The 17,672-nt window shown below is 47.2% G+C and overlaps 1 long non-coding RNA gene across 3 annotated transcripts; it reads left to right on the forward strand.

Moving 5' to 3' along the window:
• The first annotated feature begins 1,634 nt into the window (after positions 1–1,634).
• LOC118178904 lies at positions 1,635–17,452 on the forward strand. 3 transcript variants are annotated; one of them, XR_004756326.1, is made up of 5 exons: positions 1,635–1,899; positions 3,017–3,076; positions 15,884–15,918; positions 16,284–16,348; positions 17,315–17,452. It is a non-coding gene; the product is annotated as an uncharacterized LOC118178904 (long non-coding RNA). The 3 variants fall into 3 exon arrangements; XR_004756327.1 differs by lacking the exon at positions 1,635–1,899 and adding an exon at positions 2,402–2,508; XR_004756328.1 differs by lacking the exons at positions 1,635–1,899; positions 15,884–15,918; positions 16,284–16,348; positions 17,315–17,452 and adding exons at positions 2,402–2,508; positions 12,393–12,556.
• The last annotated feature ends 220 nt before the right edge of the window (positions 17,453–17,672 follow it).

Genomic DNA, 17,672 nt, shown 5'->3' on the forward strand with positions numbered 1-17,672 from the left:
CTGACGCAGCTGGTTAGTGAGCCTAGCAGAGGGGATGCCCCGCTAGACCTGCTGTTCACAAACAGAGAAGGACTGGTGGGAGATGTGGTGGTTGGGAGCTGTCTTGGGCAGAGTGACCACAAAATGGTAGAGGTATCTATTCTTGGTGAGGTCAGGAGGGGGGGGTCAGTACAACTGCTAGTTTGGAGTTCCAGAGGGCAGACTTTGATTTGTTCAGGATGCTGGTAGGGAGGGTCCCTTGGGAGTCAGTCCTGAAGGGCTGAGGGGTCCAGGAAGGCTGGATGCTCCTCAGAAAGTCTTCAAGGCGCAGAAGCAGGCAGTCCTCATGTGCTGTAAGATGAGCCAGAGGGGAAGAAGACCGACATGGCTGAACAGGGAACTTTTGCTGAGTGTCTGGGAGAAAAAGAGAATTTATGTCCAGTGGAAGAAGGGGCAGACAACTCAGGGAGAGTACAAGGAAGTTGCCAGCACATGCAAAGAAAAAAATCAGGAAGGCCAAAGCCCAACATGAGCTCAGCTTGGCCATAATCTTGAAGGTCTTTTCCAACCTTAATGATTCTATGAAATGTGCTTTTTGCATCCCAGTCCTTGGTTCAGCAGACATGTCGTTGATGGTGAGACCGTTGGACTTTCCAGCCCTTGAATGAAAAAAGCTGCTCTCCCCTTTTAGGCTGCTGAGGAGCAGTGTCAGGTTTCCCCAGCAAGTGCCCACGTCTCCTGTGAATTCAGAGAGGGTTTGAGATTCTCTGGGAAACTGAGACATACAGCATCCAGCCATGGCTGTTTGGTTGATACAGTAGACTGGTTCCAAGAGGAAACCTGTGAGCGTAGGGTGAAAATTTACTTTTTACTTCTTTGTGTAGCCACAGACTCTTGTGTTGCTGCTCCCCTTGGTCCTTGGTGCCCATGCCTGTCCTCCTACCACTTTTTCACAAGGCTTCTTCCCACTCCCATCAGTTCATGTCTCTACAGCTGCTTGAGGCTCTGTGGCACCAGCCAGACCAAGCCATCACGGCACACCTTGGTTACACAATCCCTGTAGTTTCCACAAAGTAATTCCTGAACTGAGAAATAGCTCTTACACACCACTCAAAGAAACCTTTCCTGCTCTTCATATAAGCACTGCTGGCTTTTCCACACAAAACTTGGCATTACAAGAGATTCTGAATATCTGTATGAATTCTAGGCACCAGATGACTCCATGCAGCCTGCTGCTGTCCTGCAACACCTTTTTTTTTTTTTTTTTTTTTTTTTTTTTCCATCCCCTGCCTTACTCTGTTAGCTCTGCTGTTCCCCCTCACCAGGGCTGGAATCCATAAACAAGTACATTGTTCTGCAAGAACAATGGCTTTTCTGGCTGAAATATCTGGGAAAAAATAACTCTGCTTGAATCTAAATGAGAATGCATTTGTTTATTTTTCCCTTGCTGAAAAGAATTAATTATCTGGGGCAGAAGAAAAACTTCTTGGTTTCTATCTGGCAGCTGGGAGGTGCAAGGCCTTTGGTAGGAGTTCAGCCATGGCCAGGGTGCAAGATTTGCATGAAACTTTCCACCACCTACAGGCTGTGTGGTCTCAAGCAAGAGATTCTCTCAGGCTGTGTAAAGACCTACACCAATCAATCCCATCTGTTTCCAGTTAACCCCATTCCCGCCCAGGCCCTTTTGGGCATGCCCCAAATGGTATATTAGCCTTGGCTGGCCCCTCTCTGAGTGGTGGCTTTGGTTTTTGAGGGCTCTTGCTGTGCAGAGTTTTATTTTGAGTGGCTTGACTTGTGCTCAGCTCCATTGTGGGTGAGGAAGATGCTTGGATGATGACGTGGATTTTGGTGTGGGGGTGTCCTAACTCTGGGTTTCCTCTTTTGTGACTGCTAAGCTTCTGAATTCACAGCTAAGCATGGGTGAGCTAAAGCTCAGCTTTTTTTCAGTCCATAAGCTGTCCCTGGGTCTTTCTCTGAGGCTTTTATTTGTCTTTCTGGGATTTCTAGTTCTTGGTATGTGCATGTTGCTTTTCCTTGCCCCATAATCAGCTCCCCAGGAAACTCTTTGTAGATTGTGGTCTTCTTCAAAGAGTCCTGTAAAAATGTGTATTCACAGGGCTGGCTTAATTTTAAATCTCTTATGAACTCCCTTTCTGCTTCTCCCTTGTTCTGTTCTTTGCAACTAAAACCTTCTTAGGCAACAAGCATCCTCAAATACTTCTGTTATTTCTCAATCTTCCTTCCCCACCAGAAGCTTTGTGTACATCTATTGCACTTGTGCCCAGCTCTGTGAGGTGTAGAGTGATCTCTGCACCACCCTCTGGTTCCTGCCATGGTGGCCTGCTGGGTGAACCCCTCCTGGGGCTGGTGAGTGATTTAGCTTTGGCTGCACCAACTCTCCCATAGGCACTTAATGTTACAGCTCTTCAAGTTCTGCAGTGCTTAGTACATACTGAATCTGGCATCTCTCTTAGGTAAGACTGCAGAAGAAACCTGTTATTTAGAGATCTAGCAGTGGATGGAAGTAAGGTAAAATATATGTTAGTGTCAAACTGAGTGCCTGCAAAGGAGTGTGTAGGGGACTGATGAATCTCTTGGAGGAATTTTTGCAGCATATGTTGAAGGCATCCCTCTGGGTCCTGAAGCACTCTGACAGCTTGGCCTTGGCATTAACAGTGGGAGTAGCTGGGATGTCTTGTCTTGCAGGATCTCTTGACTGAAGCAGCCACTTTCTTCTTCCTCACCATAAAGACAAACCAGGGCACCTTGTTAAAAGCAGTCCTGTTCTGTTTGAGTTTCTCTCTTTGGGGGCAGCATTTCTCTAAGTCTATGCGCTTCTTGCTCACCCGAAGACTTTCAAGAATGACATCTACTCTTGTTGTATTAATCTTCTTTTAGTATTGGACGAACTTATATTGGCTGAACCCAAGGCAGCTCTGGGGTGAGCCTGATTAAAAACTGCACAGACAATGTCTTGGTAATAGCAAAAATAATACAGCTCATCTGTGGTTGTTTTTTTTTTTTTTTTCCTCCCCAGGAAATAAGAAGAAAGCAAAGGGGTAAAGACATGCTCAAAGCCTTTTCTGAGTTCCTGGAGGTATGTAAAAATTCATCAGGTGTTTAGTGTTTTCACCTAATGGCTGAAGTAGCCTCCTTCATGGAGGAGGCTGTCATGAAACATGTGTTATAATATTACAGATAAAAGTCTCAGAGAATCCTTTTCAAAAGAAAGAACTTGCTTGGGTATGGGCTTTCAGTTTTAACTCATGTTAACAGATTGCCTGCTTTGACAGGCACTGAACACCTCTTAATGAAAAGCCCTGATTTTTTCCATTAACTTTTTTCCTCTAGAAAACTTGTCTTGCTGGAAAACTGAAGAGTCCCAGACTAGTGAAACCTTGAACTGGTTCTAGTCATAAGTGGAGGAATAAACCCAGCTATATTTATATGACAGAGGTTGATGGGCGGTAAGTTTGCCTTGTAATGTGGTTTCAGCTGTTGCACCTCAAACATTCTGAGGCTTTCTGCAGGTGCAGGTATTTCCAGCAGAGTCAGCTCAAGGATGTGTTCTGTTTCTAGGCTTTTGGGAACAAGGCATGCAGTTCAGGACATTCTTTTGTTGCAGGATGCTGACTGCATGAAAACATACTATTTGCATGGCAGATGATGAAAAATGGCCCAGGAAAATCAGTTTTTTGGAACAAGGGATATTCCTTTCTGAAAAGGGCCAGTATGATAGGCAGCAATTGATTATTGGTCATGGTAATAAAAGTTTAGGCAATAAGTTATCCAGCATCTTGTTTGGCTCAGCAAGTTTACGGGGCACTTCTTGTAGAGAAAACAAGCTGTGTGGAGCTCCTGAAATTTTTCCTGGGAACTGGTTTTCTGCAGGAAAGATCTTCCATTTTGGAATGGAAAAAACCCACATGAACTTCTGAGTCATAATAAAAAAATAAAAATATAAATGTGCAAAAACATGACAACATCCCAGGAATGGCCATCACCCTGCACCCATACAGGGCTGGTGGACTGCCCCTGGGAGAAGCATTGTCCCAGGGGGATTTAAGTGCAACTCCAAGCCCTTCACATGGCCCTGAGGAAGTATTTCATGTTCACTTGTAGTTTGGGCATGGTGCCCTATCAGGGCAGGGGGCAGCAGCTGCGATGCCCTACTGAGCAAATCCTTGAGGGCTGGAGGGGTTCTGAGCACAGCTGAGAAGGGTGCAGCTCCTTGTGCATCCAGCTGTGCACAACATCCAGCTCTTTCTCTCTCACATAGAGGAGCATCTGTCTGCAAGCACAGAGCTCTGTGCTTAACCCATGGGTTCCATCAAACAACAGATGGGAGAGTGATATGGAGCACAGGAAATAGATATATTTGTCAGTAAACAGATGAAGATTAATCCAAGGCAGGGTGTGTGTGCTCCAGGCAGGGCTGGCTCTGCATCAGGGTGCCAATGTAAATGAGATAAGAGTCTTTGCATTGCCATAAAACAAAGAAACACTATTGACAATGTGCACAGCATTGCTTCCTGAGGGTGGGATTAAAGCTGAAGCTTGCAAGAAGGAGCTAAAGAAGCAATTTATCTGTAGAGATATGGTAGTGAAAGGGTGGGATTTCTGAATTTTGGTGATGACAGCAGGTCAGGAGCATGTGGGCAGAAGAAAGTGGTGCCTCCAAACTCCCAGGGAACCCGTCCTCTACAGCCGTGAGTCCTTGCAGACCCCAGGAACCCTTCTGCCTTCAGGAAAGCTAGGCACTTGGCTCCATCTGCAGTGTCTGTGCGGAGATGTTCCTCCCCAGGACTTGGGCATCCTCCTCTTTCTGGGTGACTCCATGCTTGGCCAAGAGTGCTCAGTGAGCAGCACTGTGGCATGTCCTCATGGGATCCAGGGGCTGCAGCAAATGGAGCTTTTGAGGTTTGGTTTGTGAGCAGGAACACTTGCCTTGAAGCTGAAGTGTACCCATCGAGAAGCCAGCTTGTGCAACCTGGATGTTGCTGGGACTTTTTTCTTTTTCTTTGTTGTGGCAAAGAGTAGTCTTTTTCTTTTCTCCAGCATGCTGCAGTGTGCAGCTGGCCGAATTTCTGGGAACCAGTGCAAACCTGGTTGTAGCCTTCTCCTCTCCAGCTTAAACCTGCATATCTTGGCTTTGTTTTCTTTTTTTTTTTTTTGTCACCAGCCCCAGGTGGCATGTGCATCTGTGCAGTAACTAGGGCTGTTTGCAAATGGCTCTCTGCAGATAGCAGTACACCTGTAAGGTCATTAGCAGAGGTGTGCTGTGAAAAAGATGGTCCCACCAAAAGGACAAGGCTGAGCCAACCTGGAGAGAATGCCCATGGCCATATGGGAAGAGAGGGGAAGCCCAAGTGGAGGGGTTTGGGCAGTGATGGGTCAGAATTGGGTGTGCAGTGCACTTTGTGACCTGAGAGCCAGGTCATGGCAACAGGGAATGAAATTGCATTTCACCTGGATGTTTCCAGCAAGGAAACCTTTGAGCTCTGGCTCCTGGGACATAGGGTTTATTTCCTACCCATCCTTTTTCTGGGTCTGGTCATGGGCCTGGGTATGTGGGACCTTGTCAGGCTGTGGCTGTCAGGAACTCTCAGAGCAGCAGTGTTTTGAGTGTCTGATTCCCAGCTCCCCCCTTCCCCTGATGGAGCTCCAAGGAGATGAGCACAGGTGAGCTCCTGCAGAAATGCCAGTGATTTCTTGATTCAGATTGACCTCTCTTAGTGACGAAAAGTTTTCCCAAAGGTGCTTCTCCAGCATTTTTACTGGCAACCAATAAGCAGAGGTGAGAGGAGTGTTTAGGGCAGTAAAAATAAGTGGAAAAAGGGTTGTTGGGCAGATCAGAGCTGAAGATGAGGATTAATCTAAGAAAGAAAACAGGTGAAGTGACATTTAAGCTGTATTTTATGGCAAAAGCAGTAGCAAATAAACTCTGCAGAGCATCTTACTTCATTTATTGCTTTCCTGTAAACCATGGTGACTGTCAGGGTGTTGGGCAGAAGAGGGAGACCTGCAGGGCTTAATAACTTCAGGAGAAGTGGTGTGGCTTGTTGCCCCCCCCCCCCCCCCACTGGGAAGAGCAGTTCCTCCCCTTTGGGATGCAGGGAAACCTCTTGCTGTTTATTAGCCCTTTGCAATGTCAGTCCTTCTGGCTGGCAGTCCACAGCAAAGGATTCCCAGGCCAGCAGAGAGAATGTCATTAACATATGGAGCTAATTGCATTCTCAAACAAGAGCCATTGATTTCTATCCCCACAGGAACACTGGTTTTTGAAGTCAGTGCAACACTTGGCATTGGTGTGACAAGCAGACAGTGCAGAGGGAGGTGATGGGGACAAAGGGCAAATGCTGCTCCTCTGTGCTTCCAGTGCAATGGAGGCAAATCACGCTCTGAGTGTGTGATGTGAGTAGTTAATGCTAATGTCGTGGCTCCCCAGCCATTCTGAGCAGCACAGCATCCTCCATCATATGTGGGTCCTGGCGAGCAGACGCTGTGGCATGCTAATACAACCTGCTATCGTTGCTGGGTAATAAAGTTCACCCATTATTGGCTTGTTCTGCATTAGCCGCTTCAGACATGCAGTTATTTTGCCACTTGTGGTGTTGGACTATTTGGGGACAGGAGATTCATAGCTGTTTGTGTAGGAAATAAAGCGTTCTGTCCTTAATCAGATTCAAATAGAAGCAAGTAGCAGCTTTTCTCATCAGTTAGCAAGTGTGTGTATGGCTTTTTCCCTGGTTGTTTGTTTCTTCACTGTTTCAGTATTGGGTGGAAGAGTTGTACATGGGGTGAATCACAGATCTGCAAAGTGCTGCTGGACCCACTTGGGCGTGAAATAGTAAATAAATATGGGAGATTATAAGAACTGCTTCTCTGGAGATAGAGGGGAATAAACATCAGTACTTCCCAAAGATAAATTAGTTCACTAAAAATCCCTGGTAATAAGTTAGCTATGGAAAAGGGGTACGAAATCTAAACCTATACAATGTTTAGAGCATCACATTCCAACACCTGGGGAGAAGTGATGGCTCTATTTTTTTTTTTTCTTTGTGCTTGACCGTTAGTCTTTGTGGAGGAAGAGAACTGCAGCTCTCCTGTAGCTGCAGAAGTGCAGAAGCATATGTGCTGCCTGGCATAAGTGGTTTTCTTAGCAATTTCTTGGGAGCAAGTCTCTGCTTGTCTCTTGGGCTTTCCCCAGAGTACTAATTTGCCAAAAATCTGATTTTCTGCATGCGTGTGCTGTGTTTCACCCCTTGCAATCCTAATGCAGTGGTCCACCAGAGCAGGTGCCCTACACTGTGCTCTCAGCTTGGTCTGGGTGTCCCCAGGGTTTTGGGGACCAGAGCTTGTGAGTCCACATAGCATAGCCCAGGTGGGTAGGTGCAGCACCCTGTCACCATGCTTGGGCCTTTTTTAGGTCTGAATGGATTGAGTTCAGGGGTTTTGGGTGCTTTTGCATCACTATGCCTGTGAGCCCTGCTCTGGGTTAGTAGGACCAAGAAATGCTGTGGGCTCCCAAATGTTGTGTTGCTGCTGGTGATGCTCCATCACTTGCTTTTGCTATTTTCAGCATTATCTCTTTAATGAGGAGAAATGTAGACCTCTTCCCAAAGTTGAATTTCTCATATTTAGAGAAATCTAGAGGCTGAATCTTGAAGGGAAGCCTCACCCTTATTGCAAAAATCCTTCTGAAAGTGAAAAAGAAATCCTTCTAAAAGCAAAGTGGGATGGCTTTGATTTTGTTCCGAAACCGGCTGACCACCCAGCTGCTTTTGAGGTATCCTTTAACAGAGCAGCCTCCTTAATGCTGCTCATGACAGCACCACTCCCCTCTATTAGATCTGTTTAAATGGCACTCCCAAATGCCGCTATTCTTCTGCTTTTAGTAAATCACCATGTAGCCACTAATATGATATGAAGAAGCACAAACACTCTTTAGAGCCAGCAACAGTCATGGATAACTTCTACATATTTAAACTTCCTAGCACATTAGACCTTCTTAAATAATTCATGTTAAATCATTTAAGTATGTGTGATATTGCTTTGAGTTGATTGTGGACTGTAATATATCTCCATTGGGAGTAGTAATGTTAACACAAGCTAACTGACTTAATATAGGTGACTGCAAACATTGTGATGCTGCCTTGGGGGTAGGGGTGATATTTATTATGCATCACTGGGTTAGGTAGCAGAGGAGTCTGACCAAGCCATGATGCTCCAAAATGGGCACAGACTGCTGGAGAGAGGGCGTTTGCAGTGTACTCCAACTGTGCATCTGCTATGGGGCTCCTAAACAAAATTCAAGAGGATTTCTTGGTCCCAGATGTCCCACAAACCAGTTCTAGCAGGTGATGGAGGTTGACTGCCCACATGATGCTCATCTCTAAACTCTTCTCTTGGTTGGCACCCATGTTTGTTTTCCTCTACATTCTTTTCCTGATTTGCCTTCATGTTTAATGGATAAAAGCTTTTCCCTCCTCCCCTGCTGCAGATGGCAAGCGGAGAGCCCTGCTGTGGCAGTGAATTCCTCCCAAGACAGATGGAAATCTTGTTGGAGCCATAAACTTGTCTTGGCGGTGTCAAGTTGGCCATAGTAAACTAAAATATTGACCTGCTCTTTTCCCACAAAGCATGACTAATTAGCTAAGCTGAGTGCAGCAATAGAGAGAGGGTGGCTGGTGTTTCTGTAAGGTTTCTGTAAGGTCTGATCTAACTGTTGGAAAGGTATTTGCTTCCAATTGTGAGAATTTTTTTGCATCATTCAGGTGGAGGGTGGCTTTTTGAGACTGGACCTAGCAAAACTGTTTGAGGTTCGTTGTCCCCATGCCGGTTCCTGAAATCACTTGGGAAACTTCTCAGAACTGAGCCCTAGAAAACAACGTTCTTGATCTCTTTGGAAATCTGGTACTTGAAGTGTCCTGTTTTAATGATTCTGCCCCAGTTCTTGAAATCACTTCTCTGTGTAGAGAGCTCCAGGATGGCTTTGGTCATGGTAAACAGGGCACACAAAGCTGTGAGTCAAGCCAAATTGAAATCTGCTTAATCCTTACTAATCTGAGCAATTATAAAATTAATGCCTCCCGTTCAAGTGGGACCTTGGTTCTGTATATCCCAATGCTCACCCATGGGAACAGTCCCCAGCTGCTCTCCTCCCTGGAGAGGTGAGATGTGGTTGGATTCAGTGCCCTATTTTAAGCCAAATCCTGCTCCACCAGCTGCAGCATCCCAGGCAAGAAACCAAGGGAAGTTTGCCTCTCAGTCAGCATGCGTTGTGGTGGGGTGCGCACAGCAAATGCCCCCAAACCACCACCAGCAGCAGCTTGAGTGGGACTTACAGCTCCAATCTTTCTCATTCTGGGTAGAGATCCTGGCAGTCCCCTTTTGTACTCTGATTGCTGTGGACCCAGCAATTTTGCTTCTATAATTTCCTGAACTGGTTGGTTAGTAAACAATAATGGAGGAAAAGAGATTTCTAACTTTGGTTTTGTTTTTTTCTAAGTTTCAGCTAAGACTAGCAATTGGAGCTCTGTGCTTGGGGTCAGGGAGTGGTTTCAGCTGCTGTTGCTGAGCCGTTTCCCTGCTCATGCTGTGCCTCCCATGGTTTCACTGGCATCCATGATCACATGGCTGCTACAGCCTCATTTAACCCCCCCCCAAAAAGGATTTCAGCTTCCACAAGACCCACTGTCAACACTTCCTATATGAAGGACTTCCTATATGAAGGTTTTCTGGGGGCTCCCGTGCGGTTATATCTCTTACAGCAGAAATCAATACCTCCAACAGGGAGCAGAAGCCTCTTTATGAAACATGTCTTGAACAAAACACTTATTTATTTTGCCAGGGAAAGTATTCAGCATGTGACTGGTTCCGCAGTGTTGCAGAATTTTGTGCTGTGTTTCACCAGGGGTTTCACCAGTGATTTCCCTGAGACATCAACTCTCATCCCAGTGAGCAGCTTTTGTCCCAGCTGAGCAAGCCCTCAGGTGCTTTAATCCCAGTCACCAGCTCCAGAGACCACAGACATGTTCTGGCTGATGGCAGTTGTCCCCCATCTCTTAAAGATCTGGGCAAAATCCCTCTTTAAAGATCTGGGAAAATTGCTCTCAGCCCCTGCAGCAGTGTGCCTGGTCAGCATTGCCTGCTGTCCATGGGAAGGAGGGAGCAAAGTTCTTGGACAGCGGCATCTGTCCCAGCAGCTTGTATCTCAGTCTTGTTTTCCTGCAGGGCTTGGAGCCCCTCCTCCATGGAGGAATAGGGGAGAGCTAAGCTGATTAAAAGCTTTAAAGAGATGTTTTCCAGTGCTGCCTGAGACCAAAGCTCTGCTAGAGCAAATAACGAGGATGCGCAGTCTGTCCTTACCCTTCCTATGCTGCACTTCTCTCCTCTCCCTGACTCAGCAGTGACCTGGACTGTTAGGTCAGAGATCAAGCCAAGAAATGAGATTTAATTTTAGTTTCCCTTCTGTTCCACGCATAAATCTTCCCCATGCAGGGCTGTTTTCATTTGTACCATCCCTGGTGTATTCCTGAGATCTGATAAGGAACAGCATGGCTCGGGGGGGGGGCTGGGGTGGGGGGGAAATGTCTCCATGTGCTGTTTTGCAGCCCTCCACCAAACCCTTATTATAGAGCAAGCCTTGAATTTGTGTTAATTTGGCACTTGCAATGAGCTCAATAGGAGTGCTTAAGCAGCTCTGTGCTGCAGTGGGTATCTCTGAGATGGATCCCTCCTGAGATGGTGTGATGTTCTTATTCTTGCACGGAAGTGTTGTCCAGAGAAGCCTAGTTCTGCAGCTAGATTTGTCTGATTAATAGCAAAGGTGGAGTTTTGCCAAGACCAGGCTGGCAGTTCTCAAAGGTCAGCATGTGATGGCATTTTCCTACCCAGCCCTTACCCTGGGGCTCAGATGGAACAGCCTTGCTGTGCATGCTTGGGTCTGTTTGTAGTGGGGAGCACCAGAATTTAGTTACCCACCAATTCTCCAGCCCTGTTGGGCTCCAGGAGGGGCATGGAGATGTGAGGAGAGGAGCGTTAGGCAATGGCTGCCATTTCTTTTCCTGAATGTCTTTGCTGTTGGACAGAAATTGTTCAAATGGCGGATCTGTGGTGAAGGTATGCATCTGGGGTTCCAGGTGATGATGGGGACCAGAACCCAGTGCTCCAGGCTTGGAGGTCCAGCCTGAGCAATGAGAATTCAAAGCCCCTCTTCTCCAGGTGCCCATCCACCATATCCCTTCAGCTGGTCCCCATCACCCAGGACATGTTTTTAACCCATCACAGTCCTAGCTGGCCATGGCAGATTCCCCCTCTTTAATAATCTAGGGGTAAAAACAGGGTGGTACGTGACCAATATTAGCACAGGAGCGTGGAGGAGCCCTCATGGTGCGTCTCTGCAGCATCAAGACCTCTTTCCAGAGTGGCCGCTTGCCACAGCACCGGTGCTGCGGCCCCTTGGATGCGCTGGAGGTGCCCGATTTGCTGCTCAGCTCTGGCAGGACGAAGTCTCCAGCCCGGAGGGGTTGTAGGTGCTGGATTTAGTCACTAGAGGGAGGGATGCACGCACCGGTGGATTTCCAGGCAGAGCTGGCAGCATTTTGCTGGCATGTCAAAATCGTACCCCATTATACTTCACACATTTTGGTAACACAGCTTAAATCTTTTCTCTCTTTCCCTCCCCACAGGTGGTTGGTTGTGTGTGTGGCAGCTGGTCTCTGGGAGAATAACAGCAAGGCTGAAAACACAAATAGTGCTTGACTGGGGCTCGGCAAGGTATTGAAGTGGGACAAGGCAAAGGTTGCTGGCCCTTCTTGTCTCCTTGAAAAATAAAGGGATGGTGGCTCTGTGCCAAAAACCTGAAGAAGCCTTCTCCATCTCCAGACCAGATGTAAATGCGGGGTCATGGGGGAGCAGACCTTGGTAATGTCTGGGGGTTAAACTTTTGAGTGCATTTTGCTAGGTACCTAAATAATAGTAATGGTACCTCAGGTCTCTGAGGGCTTTGAGTCCAGGCCAGTTAGATGTTTCATGACCCACTTCTGCCCAGTCTAACCAGTAAGACAGGGTGGAAAGTTATGCCTGGTGTCCTGTGGGATTACTTCTGACCTGCAAGAACAGGATTGCACAGAAACAGCCAATTTCTGTTTGCAGCAAGTTTTAGTGAAACAGAAACTTTTGCAGAATGTTCTTCAGCCTTTGCTGCTGCTGTTGTATCAACCAACATCTTGGCATCTGTGAATGCAGAAAGTCCAGTGAGGAAAAGGGTAGGACTGAAATCCCAAGGTGAAAAGTAACTACAAGCTGCTGGGCACCAGGAAGCTCTGAATCACAGAAACGTGTGATCTTGCAACTTTAGTAAAAGCCTGACATCCTCCAAAATCATTCTGTTTTTTATTTCCATGCAGTGGGTAAACAGCAAGATGAAGGGGGAAGTGGCCCATGGCTTTGCTTCTTGGAAAGCTAAGATTTTCCCAGGCTTGGCTGTATTGGCAAGAAAAAGATATGGAGTTGAGGCAATTTAAGAAGTAAAGGGGAGGATGCTTCAAGGAGTGCTCAAGTTTGCTCCAAGTTAACTTCCAGGGCCTGCACAGAAGCTGTGAAATAGCTGGTGACACACAATCCACATTACAGATAAATGGGGAGAAATTTCCCACCATTTTTCTCTAGAAATGGAGCACAATTTCTGCAATTTGGCTAACTCTTCTCCAATTTTATGTTGTCCTGGGATGCTGCATGTGATACTTTGCCAGCCTGATGGCAGTGTGTACATCTGCACTTAACGATCTCAAATTGCATGGTGCAAGGCGGTTGCCATCCACTACTCAGCTAAGAATGCCTCCAGAAAGCAAACAGCCCCTTCTGCCCTGAGACACTGACTGCTGAGACCAAGCACATCCCAACAAGCCCCATTTTGCGCTGTGCTGCTCTTGACAGGTGAATTCCTTGGGGTTATTCCAAATGTCACTGCTACTGGGCCCAGGGGTGTTTATTTAGTAATCATTGTAAGAGAAGAATCACAGAATTTCTAGGTTGGAAGAGACCTCAAGATCAAGTCCAACCTCTGACTTAACACTAACAGTCCCCACTAAACCATATCCCTAAGCTCTACATCTAAATGTCTTTTAAAGACCTCCAGGGATGGGGACTCCACCACTTCCCTGGGTAGCCCGTTCCAATGTCTAACAACCCTTTTGGTAAAGAAGTTCTTCCTAACATCCAACCTAAACCTCCCCTGGTGCAACTTTAGCCCATTCCCCCTCGTCCTGTCACCAGGCACGTGGGAGAACAGACCAACCCCCACCTCTCTACAGCCTCCTTTAAGGTATCTGTAGAGAGCGATAAGATCACCCCTGAGCCTCCTTTTCTCCAGGCTGAACAAGCCCAGCTCCCTCAGCCGCTCCTCGTAAGACTTGTTCTCCAGGCCCCTCACCAGCTTCGTCGCCCTTCTCTGGACTCACTCAAGCACCTCCATGTCCTTCTTGTAGCGAGGGGCCCAAAACTGAACACAGTACTCGAGGTGCGGCCTCACCAGAGCTGCAAGAAGATGCACTATGGTTGATTTTAAAAGCAAGCCAAACTTTCCATGAGGCTTTAATGCTGTAATTGCTGATTGGGTGCAGTGATGAACACGGAGGGGGTGGAAAAGCCAAATTCTGGCCACTCATAAAATGTGCTTCTCCATGTAAGAGAAAATAGGGACTTTTTTTTTTTTTTTTTTTTTTTTTTTTTTTTTTTTTCCCCCAGGGTTTTATTTATGAAAGGAGATCCAGAGTTTGGAGATGCTGGCATCTTTGGGATAAAGTCTCAGCCCAGTAGCCCCAGGAACTGGTGACTGCTCTGTGCTTACCCAGTTGGCAGAATTTCTTTGTGCATGTCCTTACAGAAATGAAAAATCACTGGAAGAGGCTTTTGTACCTTTCCTCTCTGCTTTGGGTTGTAACCATGGGGCTGGCACCTGTTGGGGAGCTTCCTCTCTAGGTCTCACTTGCGCCTTCATCAGCCTTCAAAGTCTCTTTCCTGAACTGAGTTTTCTGTTCCCCTGCAAAAAGCTTGTTTTCAATAAATATTTCCTATAAAATCTTCAAGCAGAAGTCTTGTCCTTGGGAACCCCCTGGGCTTTGGCAGATGTTGATGGGGGAGCAGGGAGGACTCTGCAGCCCCATTGCTACCTAGAGCCAGAGCTGGCTTTTCTGGGCACCCTCTGTGGTTGAGAGGCAGAGGCATGGCCCCGTGGGGGCTTTCATCCTACTAACAGGGCTCTGAGGGACCCAGCTGCAGGGCTGGGAGGGCAGGTTCTCTAACACAGCCCCTTCTTGTGACTGGATTGAAGCACTTGAATGGGGTTTTGTGCCAGGGATCCAATCCCTTGATCCTGAATTCCAAGATGGGCATCCTGACCATAGACTCACACCTATGCAAGGGCTTTGGGTGCCTCTGCCCTATGCAGGGACATCGGTGCAGCTCCAGATGGATGGAGAGATGCAGGCATGTCCCAAGGGTGAGATGGGTGCTTGCAGAGGCTGTGCTGGGCAGTGGAGGAGCAGGTGGTTTGGCTGCTTGATGGCTGATAGTATTTTCAGGCTTTGGGAGAGCTGCAGATGGGGTAATGCAGTGCTGGAAGCAGAAATCTCTTGTTCCTACCCAGTGCAAAGCTGGGTCCAAGCAGCTTCATCCTTCAGCACAATGTTCCCTTCGTTGATGCATGGCAAAGGCTGACCCCTGGGCTTGCTCTGGCACTATCAATCACACAGGGGACTTGAGCTGCAAAATACAATGGTGAAGGAGAAAAAATCCTCCTTGTGCTACTGCAGAGAGCAGGGCAGAGGGTCAGCCTGCTTGGAAGTCACTGCTGCCAGGAGAGGGTTCTGGGAGGAGCGGCAAAGGGCAGAGCTGGGCTCACCACATGCTCTCTTTGCAAGGTTTCTCTAGCTGGTGCTGTTGGGTGCCCAGGAAGCATTCCAAGAAGTTAATTAATTTTCTCTCATCAGCAGCCACAGTGCCAGCAAACACAGTCTGGAGGAGAGCATTGCTGTTTCGCAGCAGCAGCAGCTCCCCCCCCCTCAGTTACAGTAATAGTTACTTTGTCTTGACAAAAATGAAATGTCAAGTGGTGACAGAGAAAAATATTCTTTTAATGCTGAGCAGTAACTGGGTTTCCAAAGTGCTGGGCTCTGGAGGTAATGGGGGAAGCTGAAACTGAAGCAGCTGAGACCACACAAGATTAATTCAGACTCCAAATGAGGCTTCATACATGATGTGTTGCACCATACATCACTGTCATGCAGACACTGGTGTGTGTGTCTTGGAGCTCACTTGTTTGCTCCAGGACCTGCTTTCTCCAAGCAGGCCCTGCTGGACATGCTGATGGGGTGGGCTCATGCACATCACGGATATTTGCTGCTGACCCTTTTATTTCAGGTAGGGAATTCAGGAAGTGAAGGATACAGGGAGCAAAGCAAGCAAATTCTGCCCCAAAAGCCCTATGGCAGGGTGTGTTTGTAGGAGATAACCCGAGAGCGATGGGGAGCTGTACACGGACCTCTGCACGGACCACAGCCACCATGCATTTTCCCATATTGTCCCCTCAGAGGCCACCACGTTGTCACATAGAGCCTGGTGCAGCCTCTTCCCAGCAGCTGGGGCCAGGCTTTAGTAATTTTTGAACAAACAAGGATTTTACTTCCTAGATGACTTATTTGCAAGGGCTAATTCAGACAGCAGTGGCCTTGCTGTTGTTTTCCCTTTTGAATTGTCAGGTTGGCATCGTAAGTGCCATACTTTGATTAAAGTTTAATTTCCCTGAAGAGTGAAAGAGTAGGCTTAATACTGTCAATAGGAAACAGACCCAAACAGATAATTTGCTAATATAATGACTTTGGATTTTATCTATTTCCAGCTGCATGATTGCTCTTCTGCTATGATTTTGCACAGGTAATAACCATTGTCGTCTCTGTTCAATGAGAAAACTTAATGAGTTTAGAGCTAAATCGCCATTTTGAGCATTCATATCCTGGTGTACCCACGCTACTCCCCAGTCCTCTGCATGCTTCATCTTGCACCCTTGGGTAGTGGGGGTACCAGCCCTGCTCTCACACAGGTGGGAGAGAAGCTGAAACAAAACTGGGGTCAAGACCTAGGACTTTGGGTCAATTTAAGCATCCACCACAATGACTTTGCTTCCGATGACCAGGGTCCCCCAGTACTCTTGAGGCTCTGCATCCTGGAGTTTCCCAACTTTGTGCTCATGGGTGGGCTCTGCAGACCTCTGGGATCCCCAGTCCTCTCCTCTTCCCCAGCACACTGCAATGCACCAAGGAGCATCTATTGCATCATGCTCCACCACTTACTTTCAATCCAAATGGTGAGTTCAAAGAGCTGCCCTCTTAAATCTCAGTTGCTGAAGGAAACAAAAGGCAGAAAATTACCTGGAGCAGTTCCCTGGCAGGTAGGATGTGATGCTGAGAGGTGCTACAGGAAGGTACATGGGAGAGTAGATGGGGAGAAGGGCTGGGACGTGGCCTGGGGACAGCCCAACCTGCTTAGTCTAGTGTGGGCACCTTCCCAGCAACTTGGAAAGCATATGAGAATTGGGGAGCAAGCTGTGATGCCTTTCTGAATTGTTTTCCCAGCCCTCACAAGCTCACATTTCAGGTGCTTTTGGGGACAGACATGGTCTCTTTGCATTTGAATTTTTTCAATATTTTTTCCTTGATTATGCTCATCACTTTTTGAAGTTACACATCTTGCAGCAAGGGACGCTGCAGGACACTGCAGGACACTGTGTGAAAACCACATTGCTGCCCATAGAGAGCATGGCTTTTGCTAGTTCCCTTCTTTGCGGGGGGGGGGGGCCCCCCTTTATATAATATAATAATAAGCAATTATTATTTATTTATTTATTTTCTATGCCATTAAGGGTTTGATGTACCATATCCACTGTTCAGTAATCTTCTTTTCATTTTGGCCTGGCCTAGTCTACTCAACTACTCAACTGTTCCTTGTCCAGAAGGCATGCCAGGGCTTCGCTCGCCCCCATTACCATGCACTGAACCTTTTCCAGCCCTGCTGTGCTCTGTGATGGGAGACCCAAGCCATGCTAAACATTTGAAGCATGAGCATGGATTATACAGCTCTCCTCCTTATGGGTATGGATTTTATTCCCATGGAGGTAAATCCCCTCATTTCTCAGTGGAATCCTGCTGTAGCCAGGAAGGGCATCAGGGATGGACTCGGTGCCCAAAAGCTACTCCATCAGAAGGTCTCATGGGGGTGTACTCCCTCCCGAACGCCATGCCTCCATCTCTCATGATGTTGTATCTCTTCTCAGCTAAAGGGAGAACTATCTGGAGTGCCAACTTTCCTTCAGTCCTGATGTGCTTGCCAGCACCTGGGGCATCCAACCACTCCAGGAATAATTCCAACAGCAGTGGTACCAGCTTTTTTTCCATGCTATGTTCCTGTTGGTGCTCAGAACAAGTATTTGCTCCCATCTCCAACAGGTTTGTGCGTTCAAAGCTCTGATTTTCCCCACAATGGAGATTTTCTGAGTAGTTTCGCCCAGCTGTCCCTAGTAAATAAAATACTGTGTTTTTGGTGTTTGGAAATGAATGCAGATCGAGCTGGTTTCAGAGCTGAGCATATGGGCTGTGTTTGAGTGCTGGGAATGTGTTTGCTTGTGATTTAAT

The sequence above is a fragment of the Oxyura jamaicensis genome, chromosome 27 (assembly GCF_011077185.1).
Source record: "Oxyura jamaicensis isolate SHBP4307 breed ruddy duck chromosome 27, BPBGC_Ojam_1.0, whole genome shotgun sequence".
NCBI classification, from domain to species: Eukaryota; Metazoa; Chordata; class Aves; order Anseriformes; family Anatidae; genus Oxyura; species Oxyura jamaicensis.